At 41.6% G+C, this 12,699-nt stretch overlaps 1 long non-coding RNA gene across 1 annotated transcript; it reads right to left on the reverse strand.

Moving 5' to 3' along the window:
* Positions 1–1,169: 1,169 nt before the first annotated feature.
* On the reverse strand, positions 1,170–12,699 carry LOC125020610. Its single transcript, XR_007114228.1, has 2 exons — positions 1,718–12,699; positions 1,170–1,581 (listed from the first exon to the last, which is right to left on the reverse strand). It is a non-coding gene; the product is annotated as an uncharacterized LOC125020610 (long non-coding RNA).

Below are 12,699 nucleotides of genomic sequence, written 5' to 3' on the forward strand. Positions count from 1 at the left end.
AGCTATTCTCTAAAGAAAGAGAGGACATGACTTCCTGTGCTTTACCCACAAGCTTACATTGCAGAAGGATAGGCCACATCCCCGTCGGCCACTTTAGTGCGGTTGCAATTCTCTCAAATGCACTGAAATAAGAGTCGACCTCTGTCTCTCGAAATGTTGGCACCAGAGCAATGTTTTTACTGACGTCAAAGCCTTGTTTATGGAAAACTGTCTGTGAAGAGGTGAATTTTGCAGAGGAGATTCTCATGGCCTCTACCTCAAGCTGCCGTAGCTTGACTTCTTTATCAGCCTCTATCTCTAACCGGCGAACCTGTAATTTAAGGTCATAATCTGCTTTGCGTTTGCTCTCTTTTTCCTGTGCCTCTAGCTGAAGCCGGGCTAACTGAACCTTTAGCTTAGCATCGCCACTAAAACCATGACTTTCTGGGGAGAAAGGCTCAAAACGAGGCAACGTTGCAGGAGGGGCCTCACAGATGGCTTTATCAACCCGAGGTGTGGCCTGTGCCACCTGCGGTCCCCCTTCTTCATCTAACAGTGCTTGTATTAAACAAAAGCGGCCCAATGTCCCAAATAAAGCACTCATGGGTCCATAACCTCCAGTACCCCATTTGAGTTTGTCTCAGTCGATTACCTCCACGTTGAGCCAAGCAAAGGAGGCTATGAGTACATACTTGTACTAGCTGACCACTTTACCCGCTTTGCCCAAGTGTACCCTACTAAGAATAAGTTGGGGAAGACGGCGGTGGAGAACCTATTCCGGGATCTTATCCCAAGGTTCGGTCACCCTGAAAAATTGCACCACAATCAGGCGTGAATTCGAGAATACACTGTTCAGAGACTCCAACAACTAGGCAGGCATATCTCACTCTCAAACCACCCCATACCATCCACTGGGGAATCCTGTTGAAAGGCTGAACAGAACCTTGCTCCAGATACTTCGAACTCTACAGGAAGAGAAAAGGTCTGATTGGAAAGACCCTCTACCTTACATTGTGCGTGCCCACAATTGCACCACCCACGAAGCTACAGGATACTCACCATTTTTCCTCTTATATAGAAGAGCCCCACGCCTCCCAATCTACTTACTCCTTGACCTGAAACCTAAGCAAGAGTGTCGGTTTGACCAGCGGAGGCTTCATGTTTCCTTACAAAAGAGACTGAGACAGAGGTCAATTCCATGGAAAGTTTTTTCTTTGTTTATTTCCTCTCAGTGAACACCGTACAATTTCACATGCTCCAGCAATTACACTAAGCTCCACCACCAGTCACGTTCCCTTAACAAAGGGGACTAGCTTCTTTTTATACCCTCCTCTTGCTTAACAAGACTGATCTATATACAGGGGATATATTCTAATTAAACACTTAATATTTACATCCCAAGAACCCCACCTAAAACAAAAAGACAACATTATTTATATACATAAATACGTACACTCATCAACGTAGCAATAGCATAGATCATCCCCACAAAATACTCAAATTAACACTGATTATAATGTATTGCTCCCCGTCTTGTGGAAATGGTTTAACCCTCTAGTTTAAAAGCAGGTGATCAGCCACATCCAATTCTTTTGCACCACACTGAGGAGAGAACAGAGGAAGGTGAGTACTGATGCTGAATGAAAATTTAAGTAACAGATTTAAACCTACAAACCACCATATATTTAATTTAACACAGGAAATGCCAAACTATACTGATAAAGTTTTCTTTCCTTACACAGGCAGGATGGCCAGTCCCACTGTTCAGTCCCAAGCTGCGGTGGGAAACAAAGGCATCGTGGTTTGAAGTCACCTGCATTCCCAGACACATCCCAGACATAATAAAAAGTAGACGCCACATAGACTGCTACCCCCTGTAGGAGCTGACGAGCTGTGTGACCACCATCTTGGACTGGTCATCAGCTCCATTCACTCACCTGTATAAAAAGAATTAATGTGATGCGATTTTCTTTGCTGCAAACATCACACAGGATGACTGTTTACATTGAGAATGAGTAATTTCATACTTCGCAGACAGTAGGCTTAACAGTAATGGGATATTTTGAGTCTGTGTCCAGGTACGTGATGTTTGTAGTGTATCACATAGCGCACACACATACAAAGAGATGTTTCACATAAACACAGATGCAATCGCTGTAAATGTTATATAGATAGTAAATACATCTGTACAATGTTATCTGTAACAAACTGAAAATATATATATGTGTGTGTAATATTTATTCTATGTACAGCATATCTTTCTCATTTCATCTTATCTAATCAGTCTTGTTTATTATTTATTTTATTTTATGTATATATCAGTGTGTTCCCTGAGCAAGAAAACATCCTCGGTACTACTCACAAACAGTGGCTGAAATGATGACAAATGACAGAGGACATGTCCACTGTAGACAGTGTCATCCTGTGTCGCCATGTTGCCTGGTTGACACTGAACCATCAGATAGTAGAAGATGGACTAGAACTGGTGATTATTGTTACATACCCTTTGTAGGGAAAACACATACAAGAGATACAGTACATAAAAAATTATGAAATATATTTTCAGAATTCATTGTAATTAGAAAAGCATAAACCCTACCAGAGGCTCTGATTGAAATCAACAGAAGCTACAATTGATCCTGGCTTCACCTGTATCATATCATATCACAGCATATTTACATATATAACATACTTATTCTGAACCAACAAAAAACAATGTTATTTATATGAAAGTAGGTGGAGTGGGTTTGTGACATGAGAAATATTTTACTAGTCAGAGATGGATACAATCATTCTGTCCGTGCCACCCTGTTTAAAATACTCAGTGTCAGTGTTATACCAGTCACACTAGGCTTATTTCTACAACGGCATTCTAATATCGGTTGTAATCTACATCTGTGTTATAGTCATCCATGATTGAACAGATTATTACAGGACAGTAACTATTGAATTGACTGAATACAACCAATATAGATGTTCAATCTTACTTGTAATAAGTCTTCGTGTCCTGTTTTGTTCGGTTTCTGATTTAACAAGAGAAGCTGCACAGTGCTCTGGTATAGTGCTTTAGTACATAGTAGTTGCAGCTGGAGGCTTTGTTTAGACCGGTATAAGGTGGCAGCGACGTTTCTCAAGCTGGAGCAGTCAGTGCGGCATCTACTGTTTATTACCGGCATGTCTATATTAGCTCCTGTCTGCCATTGCATTTCAATTCAAACTGCCTGGCTACCTGTGAAAAGCAAGGCATGTGCAGCTGATCAATCAGTAGGCACAAAGTTCAGCCAGTGTGGAGAGCCCCCTCATCTGCATTACATTCCGTTGTGCATGCTGAAGTGCATGCATCAATAAATAAATAAAAGGATAAATAAATAGCATCTATTGGCATATATTTAGGTATTTATTTAAGTATTTACGGCATGTATTTATTTATTCATTTTTTATTATGGCAGAATTGGTCCTCCATAACTTCCTTCTGGAACATCAGTTGTGTTTCTCACTTTATGCATGGATGCACACTGTGAAACAGGAGCTGAGCTCACTTACATGATGTATGATTATCATCAGTGGATAATACTACTACTACTTATAATAATAATGATAATAATCACTCCACCACCCCTATTGACCTATAGGAGACAGAGCAGAGAAGCACAGGGAGTGAGAGGGGAGAGACCTCTACTGGAAAGGTGCGTCTGAAGGATTTCACAGGATAGAGTCATTTGTGATGCAGACAGTCTTGGAAATTTATGGAACTCAATATTAGTGTGAAATATTAGTAGGCCATGTGCACCATATAAGACTAATTTAACTTGAGCTTATATTTAGGAGAGTAATAAATAGAAAGTGGAGAAACAACCAAAATATTTGGGTCATTGAATTCATTGCTTTTCAGTGTAACTTTGTCGAAGGAGGATATTTTCCTCTCCTTCAGCCCAGGATCTTTATACCGTTTGGAAAGGGTAGTTAACCTATGCACAAATCACGCAAAACAATTTCTCACGTTTTGGATATTTAATTGGTACACAGAGAATAGATATTGATTTCAGTGCTGAGGCTACGGTCAGTTCACCTTAGGGGTAAAAAGAACCAAAAGCCCCACTTCAGGGACGTACAGTGACCTTATTCTACCTAGAACCCGGCTGTAGGACAATGGGGAGGAGTACTGCCTCTCATGTGTCAGTGAAATTTCTATGTGTAGCCAGTTAGCTTTATCTGGTTTCCAGCAAGTGAGATATCAGGGTGTGATATGTCCTAATCTGTAAGCAAGCTGTAGCAAAGCAAAAGACAACTCCTTATATGGTGATATAGCGTAAGTAACATTCTTCGTGATTCTTCCCAAGGTTATACACAGGCTGAAGGCCTTATTAACCCCTTTAGAACCCAACAACTTGAAGGAGCAGGCAGGAGATGCGTAGGGAGAAAAAGATCAACTGGCAAGCTCAAGTCATAGAGATTCAGAGATGGATCAAGAGGCAGAGGAAGATAAAGTTGTAACAGAGAGAGATGGGGAGCAAATAGGCCAAGGGAGGGGAAATGATGTAGCTACAATAACTCACTCCACTACATGGTTTGATTTAGGTGAGAAAGACAGGTAAAACTGAAGTCCTACCCACAAGATAGTTTTGGTACGCAGAAATGAGCATTTCACCACAGCTGCTTTGATAAGCACAACTGGTTAGAATATTCAGTTAACCAGAATATAGCTTTCTGCATCCCATGTGAAGTGTTTGGCAGAGATATCAAATATGATAGTTTGGTCAGGTTTTCTCTGTGTACTCCGGGTTCCTCCCACCACCAAAGACATGCTCGTTAGGCTAATTGGTGAACCTAACTTGACCCTAGGTGTGAATGTGAGTGCGAAAGGTTGTTTGTCTCTATGTTAGCCATGCGATAGACTGGTAACCTGTCCAGGGTGTACCCTGCCTCTCTCCCAATGACAGCTGGGATAGGCTCCAGCAATCCCCGCGACATTAGTCAGGATAAGCAGTACTAGAAGATGAGATGAGATAGTTTGGTTAGTAGTGGTTGTACGAACGGGAAGAAAGCTTTAGTCATCTTTGGCAAGCATGAAATGGCACAAACACATAAGGACAGCATAAGGATAGTGTTGTTGCATGGAAAAGCTACCAGGTAACTAGTAAACAGGGAAACGTTGCACAGATGATAGCATCTGAAAATGTGAGTGAGATAGTAAAGACAACAAAGTATCTCAGATGAATTCTTGCAGTCAGTTCTATGTTGTTCTATATTCATGGACGAGGGATTGTGAGGCTGACGTTGCTACGTTCGTCATGTGAATTACGTCACTTCCTGCTTCTATGGCGCTGCTGTGTTTGCTTGTAGATAGTTTTAGCTTCTTTAAAATCACAAAAACCTTGTCTTGTGGTTGTACGGGTTGTCAATTATATCCTATATCACTTATATTAGGTCATCCTCAGAATGTGCCATATGCTGAAGTGTCCTTGAGCAAGACACTGAACCCGTAAGTTTCTCCGGTTATCATACTTAAAGATAATGTAGCTTTGGAGGTGAGAATTTCTGAATTGGAAACACAACTCCGCACGATGGAAAACCAGTGGCTAGCCAGCGCCCTGTAGCTGCCCCTGTTAACATAGGTCCTGCTAGCTGTCCCTCTGAAGCTCCCTAGCAGCCGGTAAACCAGGTGACGGGACGAAGGATGCATAGTCCTACCCAGTCGACAAAGCACCACCAAGCCTTACACGATTCAAAACGGGTTTCCCCACTCAGTGACACACCTGCTGAGAAACAAACTCTGGTAAATAGCAACTCCATTTTGAGGAACGTTAAGTTAGAGAAAGCAGCGACCATAGTATGGGATTACATTAATGCCAAAACAAACAAACAAACAAAAAACACATAAAAACCACATCTCTACGCACTCGCTGTCACTCTCTGTGCTCTCATGGTGTCTATCTGTGTGCTCGCTGTCTCTTTCTATGCCTTCTACACAGTTGGCTTTCCTGAGTTTTGGCACAATGAGGGCATTTCTGATTGGTCACTTTATACGTGCTAACATGCTAAGCTAACTTTATACAGCTGTAATTTATCTTTGTAATTATGGATGTACCTCTGAACATAGTTTGAATCCCTTCTTTTAAGGACGACGTTGACTTCAAGAGGAAGTGTAAGTGAAGTAAGGCAATGTATCTGCAGTCTGCACATAGAAAATATAACGTAATGTCACACTTATTATGAACTTTCAGTGATCCTCTGCCGAACTTATTTTGACTTGTTATGAACTCATGTGGGCCAAAAGGTCACAAAAGCAAATACAGACAGCATCTATGAGAGAAGTAAAAATGTAATTTTCCATTACATTTCCCCCCTTTGATCATTTAAAGATCAGAAAATATACAAAGTATCAGAAAATTACATCCAACATGTTACCCTGAGACATAATTTAAAACATATCTTCATACTTCTGACATGTGAAAAAAAGGAGTCACCTGCATGTACTTTCCTACTTGGTCAGATACTGTATCTCCAATCCACCTATACATTAAAGCTTTCATGCAAGTCAGCGTAAAAGTGCAAAATGTCAGCACAATGCCGAAAGTAAGAGGGACGGGAATCATCAATTATACCAAGATCCCAGGGCCCAATCTGTAGAGAAATCTGTAAACAAATTGCCCACTGAATCAGAGGGACCAAAAGCATCATGTATTTTCTCAAGTGAAAATGTGTTGTAGTATATTATCTTCTTGTTTTACTCTTCTGTCCCTTTCCTGTGTTTGAAGTGTGTATAAAGTTTAAACGTCAAAAGGTCAAAAGGTCATTTACCAGATGCCAGCTCGTAAAACTAACTACACTGGTGATCAAAATTAGAGAACGATTTATAAACAACAGATTTTTTCTGAAATAATGTCATCTTCAGTGCTCAGCAGTTGAAGGACTTTTTGTCATGTCTATACCATGCTACTAGAACATTTTCCACAAAATAACTACGGAATTTCAACAAAAAACATTATGTAGCAGAAAACACACTGATCAAAATTAGAGAACACTTTCAGATACCTCCCAGTTATTGGTGTTAATCTGGCACCTGGTGCTATTTTCCTTGATTATCTGTCAACCCCTATTTAACTGGCAGCCTAACTTCCAGTTTCACTGACTCTGCAAGATGGTGGGCCGTTCTAAAATGACTGAAAGCCTCCGGCAGCAGCTTGTCCAGATGAAGGCCAAAAGGATGAGCATATCATCCATAGCAAGACAAGTTGGTCGTTCCAAATCTGTGATTTCAAGAATATTGAATCTTTACAACATCACAAACTCATTCAAGAAGGCTGGTCGTCCACAGAAGAGAAATGCAAGAGAGGACAGGATACTGCGGAGGATCTCAATGGGCAATCGTTTCCACACTGCAGCTGGAATTGCTCGCTAGTTCAGTGCTGAACAGGGTAAGGATCTGTCTCGTCATACAGTGTCTCAACATTTAAGAGCATTTGGACTGAAAACCCATTCTGCTGTGACCAAACCTCTCATTAGCAGAAAGAATCAAAAGGCTAGACTAAGCTTTGCTGAGGAGCATGTTGTGTGAACAGAGGAGAATTGGTCACTTCAGTGATGAAAGCAAGTTGAATTTATTTGGGTCCGATGGGAAACATTATGTGCGGTGACAAACTGGAGAAAAACTGAACTGTAAAGAAGTCAGTGAAATTTGGAGGAGGAAGTGTCATGGTTTGGGGCATGTTTTCTGTAGCAGGAGTTGGGCCTCTTATACAGCTACATGGCACAGTGAATGCAAATGTTTATCAGACCCTTCTTCAACAACATATGGTTGCTTCCCTGCGTTCATCACCCAATCAGCCTGCAGTATTCATGCAGGACAACGCTCCATGTAGGCAAAACAGGTAAAGCAGTTCCTTGAAACTGAAAAACACTGAAATAATGACATGGCCTGCCCAGAGTCCTGATCTCAACCCAGTGAGAACCTCTAGAAAATCCTTGGTGACAAAGTTATGGCCAAGAAACCCACTACAGTCACTGAACTGTGGAGAAGTCATTGTGTTTTCTGCTACATAATGTTTTTTGTTGAAATTCCGTAGTTATTTTGTGGAAAAAGTGTTCTAGTATCATGGTATAGACACGACAAAAAGTCCTTCAACTGTTGAGCAGTGAAGATGACATTATTTCAGAAAAAATCAGTTGTTTATAAATCGTTCTCTAATTTTGATTGCCAGTGTAGACATAAGGAGATAAGTTTTGTTTGTGAATGGGGGTTCTTGGGGATGAGAACCATATATAAGGTGAGTGTGGGAGCTTAACGAGAGAGAGGATTCAACAATTGGCCAGAAGCTCTTTCAGATTCGGCAAGAGTTTTGGCTCCGTGAGGGAGCATGCAGACGTCTTTGTGGTACTTGGAACTGGAAATGTCCTCATCCTCGGTACTGGCCTTGGCCTCGGCCTCTCTGCAGGTGATTGGAGGCAGGTGGGCTCCTGACCTTTCCATGTCCTCTGGTGTGAATTAAGACTAACTCAATAATAATTGCTTTAAATTGAAGAAAACTTTATTTATCAGTTTTTATGTGACATTTGTTGGCCCCTGGAAATCTGGAGGCCCTAGGCAATTTCCTGTTTGCCTAATGGTAAGTCCATCCTAGACCTGTCTACTATACTAAAATTCAAAAGGTCATTTACCAGATGCCAGCTCGTAAAACTAACTAGACGTAAGGAGATAAATTTTGTTGGTAAGCCCGCCCTAGACCTGTTTACTACAGTGCTGAGGATCTAGAGCGGTTAGAAAAACAGAATTTTGGCACTGATGCCGGGGAAAGCATAGCGGCTGTCTTGTGAGGCTGAGGGCTGGGCTGGTACATCCTGATCGAGGCGGAGTTAGGGCTGGGCCTTGCCTGTGCTTCTCTCGATGTTACCTGGTTCCCGTTGCAGCCTGTTTGGTCTCGGTGGCGGGCTCGGATGTGGTGTTCCAGCCTCGCGGACCGTGCTCTCCTTGTCTCCACTAGCGAAGAGTGAATCTGGGGGTCCTGTGGCCTCTGTATCAGGCCTCCTCGTCAGCTGTTCGCTCTGACCCGCCAGCTCCTGCCAGGTTTAGTCTTATCAGTGCCAGATCACTTGAATCCTATCCTTAAGGATTTCTTCATATCATGGGAACTGGATTTCCTCTTTATCTCCAAAACTTGGCTGGGTGTTGGTGAGTCCAGTGTCTTTACAGAACTTTTACCTGACAAGTCCTGTTATTTTAATTCTCCTCAGACGTCTGAGGAGGAGGAATTGCGACTGTTCTTAAGAGTGACTTTAAATGCAATCAGATATTGCTGTCACCGTCTTTCACCAGCTTTGAACTGAGTCTGTTTGAGCTGGGGCATTCTCACACGATGTTGTGTGCCATGGTTTATCGGCCTCTTAAATACAACAGAGACTTTTTAACAGATTTTTCTGTATAACAAAGTTATGGCCAAGAAACCCACTACAGTCACTGAACTGTGGAGGAGACTGGAAGAAGAGCGGACCAAAATCACATCAGAGCAGAGACCTTTTCCATGCTACAGTCATTGTTGTTCTCTAATTTTGATCAGTGTGTTTTCTGCTACATAAGGTTTTTTGTTGAAATTCCATAGTTATTTTGTGGAAAAAGTGTTCTAGTATCATGATACAGACACCACAAAAAGTCCTTCAACTGTTGAGCAGTGAAGTTGACATTATTACAGAAAAATAATAATAAATAATTTTGATTGCCAGTGTAGACGTAAGGAGATAAGTTTTATTAAGTTTTGTTTTGCCGATAAACAAATACAACAGAGACTTTTTAACAGATTTTTCTGTATTCTTGTCTGATATTATGCTCAAGTATGACCGGGTCCATATCGTTGAAGATTGTAATATTAATGTGTGTTGCCCTGAAAATCCTTTGGTGCTAGACTTTTTAAATGTCACTCACTCTTTTAATCTTGTGCAGTCTGTACTTGGGCCTACACATGAACGTGGTCACACACTTGATCTTGTTTTATCTCATGGTTTGCCTGTTTTTAACCTGGAGATCTGTGATGCTTTTTTTTCTCAGATCATATGCCTGTACTGTTTGAAGCTGCTGCCTGCTGTCAACCAATTAAATCTCGCACTGCTGCTCCTTGCACGTGTCGGGTTATTAACCCTTCCACTGCTGCTCAATTCTCAGATGCCTTCAGTCAAAACTGCATCATACCTGAATCTGTGTATGATGATACAAAGGCTCTTAACTCATGGTTTCTCGACACCTGTCAAACTGCCATAGACATTGCTGCTCCATTAAAGACCAGACAGCGTAAAACTAAATCGGAGGCAGAGCCCTGGTTGAATGAAACAACCCATGCTGCCAGGCAGGACTGTAGAAGAGCTGAGCAAAAGTGGAAAAAGGACAAATTGCAAGTGTCTTTTCAAATGTTGAGGGATTACTGGGGTCATTACCAATCCACTGTGAAAGAGGCTAAAAGAAAATATTTTTTCTGATATTGGCCTGTTAAACTGCCACAAGCCTTGTGTTTTCTTTAAAGTGATTGAATGCACCAGGCTGTTGGAATTGAGGCCTCCCAAGCTGTGTTAAAGATTTCTTCACTGATAAAATCACTTCTACCAGAATACTTATTTCACCTCCTGCCACTGACCCTTCAGTGTCCACCCCTTGCTCTGCTGGGTTGGACACATTTGAGCCTGTGACCCTGCCCTTTGTTCAGGAGATTGTTGGTCTTTTGAAGACCTTCAGGTTCTGCAGATGAAATTGTCCCTCCCCGACTTTTTAAGGAGGCTTTCCAGACTGTTGGACCATCTTTTCTCACAGTTATTAATCGCAATCTGTCCTCTGGAGTGGTTCCTGTTCATTTTAAACATGCCATGCCGTTGTGCAACTTTTGTTAAAAAAAACCCCGGGCTGGATCCTACTATTTTCGCAAATTTCAGGCTAATCTCAAAATTGCCTTTCCTTTCTAGAATCTGAGAAAGAGTGTCTTTTATCAGCTTATGGACTTTTTAAATGAACAAAATAATCTTGAGATTTTCCAGTCCAGTTTTAAAACATTGCACAGCACCGAATCAGCGCTTCTAAGAGTTTATACTTTACTGTACTGTACTTTACATGGGGGTTAGTGTCTCCTCCATTGCTTGTCTGCAACTAGTGCAAAATGCTGCTTTTTCAGGTCAGCTGACCAGCTGCTCCTGTCAGCGCCTAAAGCTAGGCTTAAACTCAGAGGTGAACAAACATTTGCTGTTGCAGCTCCAAAACTATGGAATAGATTGCCACTGCACATTAGACAGAACTCCTCACTGTCTCATTTTAAATCGTTTCTTAAAACCCGCCTCTTCTCTCTGGTTTTTGAGACCTTGTAGCGTGTTGCATCTTGTGAGCAGTGCACTCTATTTTATTTATCTTATTTATTTTTATCCTAGTTTATTTGATTTTTATCTTATTTTATTTGATTTTATCTTATTTTATTACATTATCCTGTGTGCTTTATTGTTTTATTGTGCTATTTATTGTGTTTTTACCTTACTGTGCAGCACTTTGGAAACCTTGTGTTAAAATCGTGCTATATAAATAAAGTGGATCGGACTGGATTTATTTTTGTTTTTGGCTGTGTCATTGGTCATTAGTTGCGTTCGGCGGAGCGGCTGTTGTGTTCCTGGGATCCTGCTAGCGCTGTCCATGTCCCCGGAGCTGCCCGGAGAAAAGCCTGAGAGTCCCGCTAAGCTTCAGGAGAAGTCCTGGGGATGCCAGACTGGAAGTCGGAGGTGAAGGAGCGGAGAAGGAACTTCGGGTCAGTGGTGCCGTCTGTCCTCAAGGGAATGCGAGGTCTTTGGGGGCGGGATGGATGGACTGTGTGTGCTTGATGGGACCCAGAGGGAGATTGTCTTGAGAATGAGCTTTGGAGACCTGGCTCATAGGACCACAGTATTTCTGTGCCCGGCTTCAGACTCTACGGGCGGATGCACTCCGTTGGCGTTTACATACTTCCCCTTGGCGGACAACGACAAGGAAACACCAATTTACGAGAAACACCACGCGATGACACGATCCATGCCGCTGTTGCTATGCAACTGACCAAACAATCATATCGGGCACTGTTTTTGCCAACTATTTTTGTATATTTTTTTCATAATCCTGTACATTTTTTGATTACGCTCTTTATTTTTTATTTTACTCTAATCTAATCTCATCATTATATTTCTTGTGTTTACATTTATATGCAACAAAGCTATGGGCTTAAATTTGTCTCATTAATACCTGTAAACGCACAGAGTCTGATCTACAAATATTTTTGAATGAGAAAGGTGTGTAAGGAGGCAGGAGTGTGAGAAGCCTGGAGAGTTTGCAAGATCACTTATCTGATGAGAAGGGTAAGTCCACCAAGGGCAACAAAGTTCATCCACACAATCCTTATCCAACACATGGAACATTCCTGGGATTTCACTGGCCACTTTCCCCTAACACAGTTTAGGTGTATCCAGTGGGTTTTGGTTATAGTTCTTTATTTTCTTTGAAAGAAGTAATTAATTAATTTCTAGATATCCCTTTAGCTGTCTTTTCTGTTCCATGCTGCTCTGGGTGATTAAGAGATTTTTTTTTTCATCCGGTGTGTCCACTTTATCTCCCCTTATCTTCCCCTTTAGATTCCTGTCTTAGTGGAAACTCAGTTGCAACCTAACTGTGTTAGGGGAAAGTGGCCAGTGAAATCCCAGGAATGTTCCATGTGTTGGATAAGGATTGTATGG

The sequence above is a fragment of the Mugil cephalus genome, chromosome 14 (assembly GCF_022458985.1).
Source record: "Mugil cephalus isolate CIBA_MC_2020 chromosome 14, CIBA_Mcephalus_1.1, whole genome shotgun sequence".
NCBI classification, from domain to species: Eukaryota; Metazoa; Chordata; class Actinopteri; order Mugiliformes; family Mugilidae; genus Mugil; species Mugil cephalus.